General features: G+C 35.3%; 1 long non-coding RNA gene across 1 annotated transcript; it reads left to right on the plus strand.

Moving 5' to 3' along the window:
* Positions 1-335: 335 nt before the first annotated feature.
* LOC132063044 (uncharacterized) lies at positions 336-794 on the plus strand. Its single transcript, XR_009416319.1, has 2 exons — positions 336-521; positions 588-794. It is a non-coding gene; the product is annotated as an uncharacterized LOC132063044 (long non-coding RNA).
* Positions 795-8108: the final 7314 nt, after the last annotated feature.

Genomic DNA, 8108 nt, shown 5'->3' on the forward strand with positions numbered 1-8108 from the left:
GGCAAAATATTATCGCAATAATTTTTAAAAATAATTTTAGCTCATAAAATACATATTTCACTCTGTTTGAGATTCGAAAACTCTGGATAATTAAAATAAATTACTGGAGGTAAAAAATTAAGTGTCAACACTGGTTTATACAGAGTCAAAAGAGACGAAGCAGTATGGTTCGGTTAGAGGGGCTGGGTCCGAGCAAAAGCAGTACGGACTGGCCCTTTAGCATAGTTCAACTTTTGCTCATACATATGGGCTAAACGTATGGCCTCCTCTAAAGATTTGGGCTCTCTAATAGCGACTTCATCCTGAATATCCAGCAGGAGACCGAAAATAAAACACCCAACCAAAAACTCATCAGGCAAGTGTACCGTTTCATTAGAGATAGCCTGAAACCGAGCTCCAAAATCCGACACAGTGGACATCTATACAAGCTTCGAAAGCCTGCCCTCTGGAGAATGTAAAGACTGATCCTGAAATCGGAGACGAAGCTTCTCAGCAAACTGCAGCCAATCAAAGAGCTGCTTGTTGCGAAATATCCAGCGATACCAGTCGAGGACCTCGCCGTCCAAATAGAACGACGCTAATGAAAGTTGATGAACCGACAAGATAGAATAAAACTCAAAATAGCGCTCGGCCTGAAACAACCACGCCTCAGGATTTTGACCATTAAAACGATTAAGTTCCACCACCGCTGGTTTGTGTTGGATTGTCATCGGAGCAGAAGAGTTAGATCTCGGAGATAAACAAACATCGGCCGGCCGCGGGCGAATAGGGTCAATAGCAGCGGACTGAACAGCCATCGTCCGCGATAAAATCCTGCACCAACTGACTCAAATTGTCCACCCGACTTGATAACTAAGAAAAGTCACTAGAAGAACCGGACGGAACGACTGAATCCTTTTTCTTAGAATCAGCCATGGAGTCCAAATCAATGAAAGCACCAAATGGAACAAACTTCAACCAAATTTAAGGAACAGTAGCAATACTTAAATTGATTACTTAGAAGAACAATTACAAGAAAGGAATCTGGTAGTTCAACTCATTAAAAAAAAAAAAAAAACTGCGATAGGGAAAGTACTGAAACAATAAGACAGAAGGGGATGAGAGAACTTGAAAGAATCGGGATGAGAATTCAGAGAATATTGGTATCACTTCTTTCGTGCCCGCTACTCTGGTCGTGCTCCTGCACATAACTAACTTTGATTCCTTCTCCTATGCTTCTCACGTGACACAGGCTTGTAGCTTTTATAGTCTTGTAGCTTTTTGTTGGGTTGTTTGATACATTGGCTTTTCCTAATGGTCCCAGGCCCATTCTCAATTTCTCTACTGACTTGGGCCTCAGATACTTGGGTTAGCTGATCCATAACAAGTCCACACAACTTAGGGTAAAACAATAGATATGATGAGGAAAATATGTAGATTGTTTGAAGTTTCACTTTATCATTTAAATTATTTTAAGTGCAGTGAATAATTTCAATTGTGTTGGCAGTGGAAGCAGGGGTGAATTTGAGTAATAATTTTGAGGCACGTGACTGCATAGTCTCTCCGTAAAATTAGGTATTTTATGTATATATTTTCTAAAATTAGTATAATATTATCTGCTGGAACTCATACAACAAAAAAGCTAAATGGTGCACTTGATTAAAGATTGAGTTGTTTACCTGGAGGTGTAGGGATCAATCCCCACTTAATACATTTTCTCCTTATTTTTTTAGTGGTGAATCCATATTTAAGAAATTTTAGTTTCGCATCTGAGCGGAAGTGAAGGCGAAGATGGGGGTCGTGGTGGTGCTAATGGTGGTAGTGTTAGTGGAGGGGGAGGAGATGCTAGTGGTGGAAGAAAAAGTGAAGGGCGGGGGTAAATGGATTGGGGCGGTGAGGTAGCATATCACGTGGTGTTCACCTCACCAAGTTGTCAGTTCCACATCGAATTAGATGTCCATCTTGAACAGCCTTAATTGAGGAGGGATAGTTGAACCACTTGAATAACATTTGGAATATTTTTGGACTGATAGTATAATGGAGGATAAATATGATCCTTTTCGCACAGTTAAACAACAAGAATAACATACCTAATATAATAATTTGATCCTTTTCACGTCGTGAAGGAGAAAATTCGACCCTTTTTCCGTTATTATATGTGTACACGTCATATATGTCAACATCTGTAAGCATCCTAAATAAAGATAGAACCAAATGATATAAGTCATTTAGAAAAGAATTGCATATGTCCTCTTCTAACCTCCGATAATAGAGGAAGTTTATTGTTATCTTAATAGTCCTTGTCAGGCTTTATAGATTACGAAATCTACATTTGTAATGAGCGTATTAACAATGGTTTAATTTATTGTTATTGAATTAATTAGGAAATTTTGAACACCTCTCCCTAGTCCCCAGAGCATACACCTGTGCATCTTACTTTATATAAACAAATAACAAGAAGCCAAAAAGAACATACACCTGTGCATCTGGTGACATAAAAAATCAAGCAATCTTTCGTCTTTATGTTCAGATATCGATTTGTGCTTAACTGACCTATCTAGTCCAACCACTCTAACCATAATATGAAATTACTTTCATGGGGATAATTTATTTAAATTCGTGAAAATCCTAAAACTATACTCCCTCTATCTCAATTTATATAATATACTTTTTTTTTTGTCTGTCTAAAAAAAAATGATACATTTCTATTTTTTAAAATAATTTAACTTAAAACTTCTCCTTTTATAATTTATAGTCACATAAATATTTATGGCTTATTTACACCACAAATTTCAAAAGTATTTTTTTTTAATTTTGTGTCTAGTCAAATTATAACACATAAATTGAAACGGTAGGAGTGTTTAAGCTTCATGCATTAACTAATGATTATCTAAAAGTAGTTCTGATTTGAAAACTTTTGGTATAGAATTTGAAAGTGTAGCGTGGCCCTAAAATCTTGAAATCCGCTTCTTTCTTTTTTTTTTTTTTTTTTTTTAGGGCTCGTTTACCCTTGAAGCTACTATTTAGGTTAGTTTTGTGAATTACATTTAAAAGACATTATTAGAGAGTACTGGTACCAAGCATAATATCAAATGTTTTGGAAGCTTAAGAAAAAAAAAAAATTTGTACTTATCTCCCTTTAGGATTAAGACTACAAACAGAGATTGTAAGCTTTCAGCATTTTGCTTTTATTTAGTTCTTTCACGAGATCTTTCTTTTTTTATATACGAAAATTGGGAAGACTTGTATGTATGACATTTTGATAATTGATTTCAGACGTTATAATCCAGATTTGCATGATTAAAATTTCAATTACCTATTATTTACTATTTTATTTATAAAACCCCTAGTTATTTGCTCTATATAATAAGTGAGAATGTAATGGGTTTTGTAGTCTTGATTACTTCTCAACTTTCTTATTGGGGAGCTTGCTAACCAAGAAGTTTGCACTTTCAATTTTGCCCTTGTATTTGATATTTATTGTATCATATGTCAAAGTATGTTTTCAATAAATCAAGACACTTCCAAACCTATTTTGATAATATATGATCCCTCAAATTAACTTTTTGTAAGTGGATATGTACTTTTTGTATCCTATAATTTTATACCTACTTTATTTCTTTATTACTTTGATTGCCACATTGGGTAATATAACAAAATTGAGATCCTTTAAAATCCTTCAAAAGTTGTCCAAAATGATGATGTCATATCTAACAGAAACATTTGTGACAAAGATAAGAAAATACAATAATTTAAAGAACTTATTTACTGTTAAAAAAGTATTCTGTAGATGATATTTTCAATTGGTAAATTTTAAAATTACTGTTAAATTTCCCATGCTCTTGTTTATTAATGATCTTTAGTTGGTATTTTGAAAATATAAATTTAGGTACGATATTTAACTCAATTTTGTATAATAGAAAATGAGTTTCAAGATCGATCCTCAACAAAAAAAAAAAAAAAAAAAAAAGAAAAGAAACGGAAGGAACAAAATTATTAGATATGTCGTTGTATTGAGACATGATTAAATTATTGAAATTTAATCGATCCTAACTTATTTGAGATTGATAGCTTAGTTATAAGGTTATTATGATGTAAATTATACAAAATAATATTTCACTAAGACTAAGAAAAACGAAAAAGAAATACATTTCCTCGCATGGATTTTTCGAAAGGAAAAGAAAGTTTAACATTTAATTTTTGATATTTTTAATATATTTTTTATGATTTAGTTAGAATTAGCATATATTAAAATAAGTTAAAAGTCATTTTTAAAAAAAATTTATTTTATTTGTATTTATAGTTAAGTTCATTAAATCTCTCAATGAAAGAATAAATATAGTGTCTATAGATTTATTTAGACCTAGGTTTTAATTGTCATATTTTACCAAAGATATGTTGATGAAATTACGAGTGCTAATCAATATATACCAAAATAATCTATTTTTATCTTAAACTAAAAATTATATGTTAACAAAATTCATAAAATGCTAAAATGTCTTTTCAGTTTACAATTATGGTTAGTTTGAAATTGTTTTTCATACTTCAAATTATGTTAGTTTACAAAGCATCAAACTATATGTGCCTTCTTAATACTTATTTCCTGCAATACTTGCTTCCCCATAAAGAATTCTTTTAGTAAGTTATCGAATTATGTGGCCAACTTAAATAATTTAACGATACATAATTAAGAAGCAACCATATTAAATGAGTTGTGCCAGAAAAGAACGCAGCACAAATTGTTTTTTCCTAATTAAAACTTTTATAATTATGAGTTCTCTTTATCTTAATCTTGGGCCCGGGCTCAGCAGCACGGGCTATCAGGGACTAGTTTAGAGATATACATCATAGAATTTTCTCACTAGTTTAACCAAGAACATAAGTATTAACGTCGAATTTCGTTAAATCGTGCATAATTGCATTCACCTTGTATCTTCTCTATCACGTGCGGTTGTTTCTATATTAATTCCACCCTCAAGTCACTATTGATGATCAATGTTTATACTTTATGCTAGTGCGTCAAGAAACATGTACTATGATTGTAAAGTTGAGAAGATATTCAAGCCAATTCCTACTCAAAAGAGGAAAGAAATAAAAGGAAACTTTTTTTTTCTTTGTTGGTTTTCAAGTGTGATTGGATTTAGAATCCTTTCTAGGAAAGGATTAGCCCTGGTAGTATAAATACATGCTAACTAGGATTTATTAAGTAGAACGTAGAACTTAAGAGTATTCAATCTTGTAACTTACTTTCTCCCTTGATATTAATAAAAGTGTCGGCCGTTCTCCGTGGACTAGGATCGCATCGATCCGAACCACATTAATTACTGTATTTTTATAGTTTCCGCGCTAACAATTGGTATCAGAGCCTACAGGTCGTGAGATCTAGGAGACGAGGAGACTATGGCATCTATGAAGTTTGAGGTAGCGAATTTTGATAGGCAAAGTAATAACTTCAACATCTGGAAGATCAAGATCACGGCGTTGTTACGGAGAGAAAGATCAGTCTATGCTTTGGACGACTCGTATCTCGAAAATACAAAAGAGTCCAAGAAGCAGAAGATTGAGATGGATGTGTTTAGCGCAATTCAATTATCCTTATCAGATAACGTGTTATGTGAAGTCAGCATCGAGAAGACAACTGCCAGTTTGCGGAAGAAACTTGAAGATATCTACCAGAAGAAATCAGTAACAACTAGAATGTTGTTAAGGCAGCGTTTACACACCGTCAAGATAAAGACATGTACAACTTTACAGGATCATCTTGATGCTTTTAATAAATTAGCTATGGATCTTACTCATGCTGATATTAAAGTGGGAGATGAAGAACTAGCGTGCACTCTACTGTTTTCATTATCACCGGCATACAAAGACGTAGTTAATTCAATGATGTACAGTAAGGAGGTGGTCATGTTACAGATGGTAAGACATGCATTGAATTTGGATGAATTAAGAAACTATATCAACAGTGGTGAGAAAGAGAACCATGGTGAGGGTTTTACGGTTAGAGGTCGCTCAAGCCAAAAAGGGAGAGGCAAATCAGTAGCTAGGTCAAAGTCTAGGAAAAGGGTGAGTAGGAAGGATGCTGAATGTTGGGGTTGTCATCAAAAGGGTCACTTTGAGAGGGATTTCCCGAATAAGAAGATTGATAAAACAACAGCCAGTGCATCTACGGTTCAGGTAGCTCAGACATCTGGAGAAGATTATGTGCTAACTGCTTCAACAGATGACATTCAGACACACAAGTGGATTTTAGATTCAGCTTGTACCTTTCACATGTGCTTCAGAAAAGATTGGTTTACTAGCTACGAGCAGACGAGTGGGACTGTACTTATGGGTAACGATGCAGTATGTGAAATAGCAGGCATTGGTTCAGCCTGTATACGGTGTCATGACGGCATCATAAGAACATTGTCTAATGTTCGACATGTTCCTGATATGAAAAAGAATCTGATCTCTCTTGGTACTCTTGATAAGCTCGGATATAAGCATGCGGGTGAAGGTGGAATCTGCAAGGTGACCAAGGGTTCTCTGGTCATGTTAAAGGCCAAACTGGAGGATGGTCTTTATGTACTTATGGGCAGCACCATTCTAGGTACTACTAATGCTGCAACCTCACAGTTATCAGATGATGACAAGGCTAAGATGTGGCATATGAGATTAGGTCACATGAGCAAGAGGGGGTTGGCAATTTTGAGCAACCGAAGCCTTTTGAAAGGTGAGAAGATTAGTACACTTGATTTTTGTGAGCATTGTGTCCTTGGAAAGCAGAAACGGGTCAGCTTTAGCACGAGCAAGCACAAAATTGAAGGGTTACTTGACTACATTCATTCAGATTTATGGGGCCCATCTCGGGTTCTATACTAGGGTGGAAAGAGGTATCTTCTTACTTTCATTGATGATTTTTTCACGCAAGGTTTGGGTATACTTCTTAAAAGCTAAAATTGATGTCTTTGAGAATTTCAAAAACTGGAAGACATTAATTGAAAATCAGTGTGACAGAAAGATTAAGTGTCTTCGAACAGATAATGGCTTGGAGTTTTGCAATGAAGAGTTTGACAATTTCTGCAAGAATCATGGTGTATTGAGACATAGAACTGTTAGGCATACATCACAACAGAATGGAGTAGCTAAAAGGATGAACCGCACTCTTCTTGAAAAAGCACGATGTATGCTCTCTAATACCAAGGTGCCTAAGGAGTTCTGGGCAGAAGCAGTAAATACTGCTTGTTATGTTGTTAATCGTTTTCCAGCGTCGGCGATTGACTTCAAAACTCCAAATGAGTATGGTCAGCTAAACTGCCTGATTGCTCGTACTTAAGAATCTTTGGATGTCTCGCATATTATTATGTAAGTGATGGAAAACTAGAACTTAGAGCTCGAAAAGGTTTATTTATGGGATATGCTGAAAGGGTAAAAGGATATAGAATATGGAGTTTAGATCTTCTTAAGTTTGTAATCAGTAGAGATGTTAATTTTGATAAGGCCTCTATGCTTGATCCTGGAAAGACTTCTATTGAGTTTGCAGGACAGAAAGTTCTTACAACAGAAATGGTGGAGGAAAATGTGAAACTCATCGAGCATGAGGATCAAGTGACTCAGGTGGAGTCATATAATAAAAAAGCTTACACAGTAGTACCTGAAGGTGAACCATACAGTATAGCTACTGGAAGGGAAAAACGAACTCCGAAGCCTAATCCAAAATATTATCCTCAACCTTCGCAAGCTAATCTTGTGGCCTATGCATTAGCTACTGCCGAGAAGGATATAAAGGATCTGGAACCCTTAAGCTATACAGAAGCTACTATGTGTGGTGAAGCTGATCAATGGCGTTTAGCCATGACCGAAGAGATGGAGTTTCTGCACAAGAACCAGACATGGGATTTGGTGAGTCTACCAAACGGGAAAAGAACTGTTAGTTGCAAATGGGTCTTCAGAAAAAAGGATGGCATTGCGGGTGTAGAAGATGCTAGATACAAAGCGAGATTGGTTGTTAAGGGCTTTTGTCGGAAGGAGGGAATCAACTCCAATGAGATTTTCTCACCAGTCGTGAAGCATAGCTCAATTCGTTTGTTACTAGCTTTGGTGGCCCATTATTACTTGAAGCTTCATCAACTTGATGTCAAGACTGC

This window comes from Lycium ferocissimum, chromosome 7 (assembly GCF_029784015.1).
Source record: "Lycium ferocissimum isolate CSIRO_LF1 chromosome 7, AGI_CSIRO_Lferr_CH_V1, whole genome shotgun sequence".
In the NCBI taxonomy this organism is placed as follows: Eukaryota; Viridiplantae; Streptophyta; class Magnoliopsida; order Solanales; family Solanaceae; genus Lycium; species Lycium ferocissimum.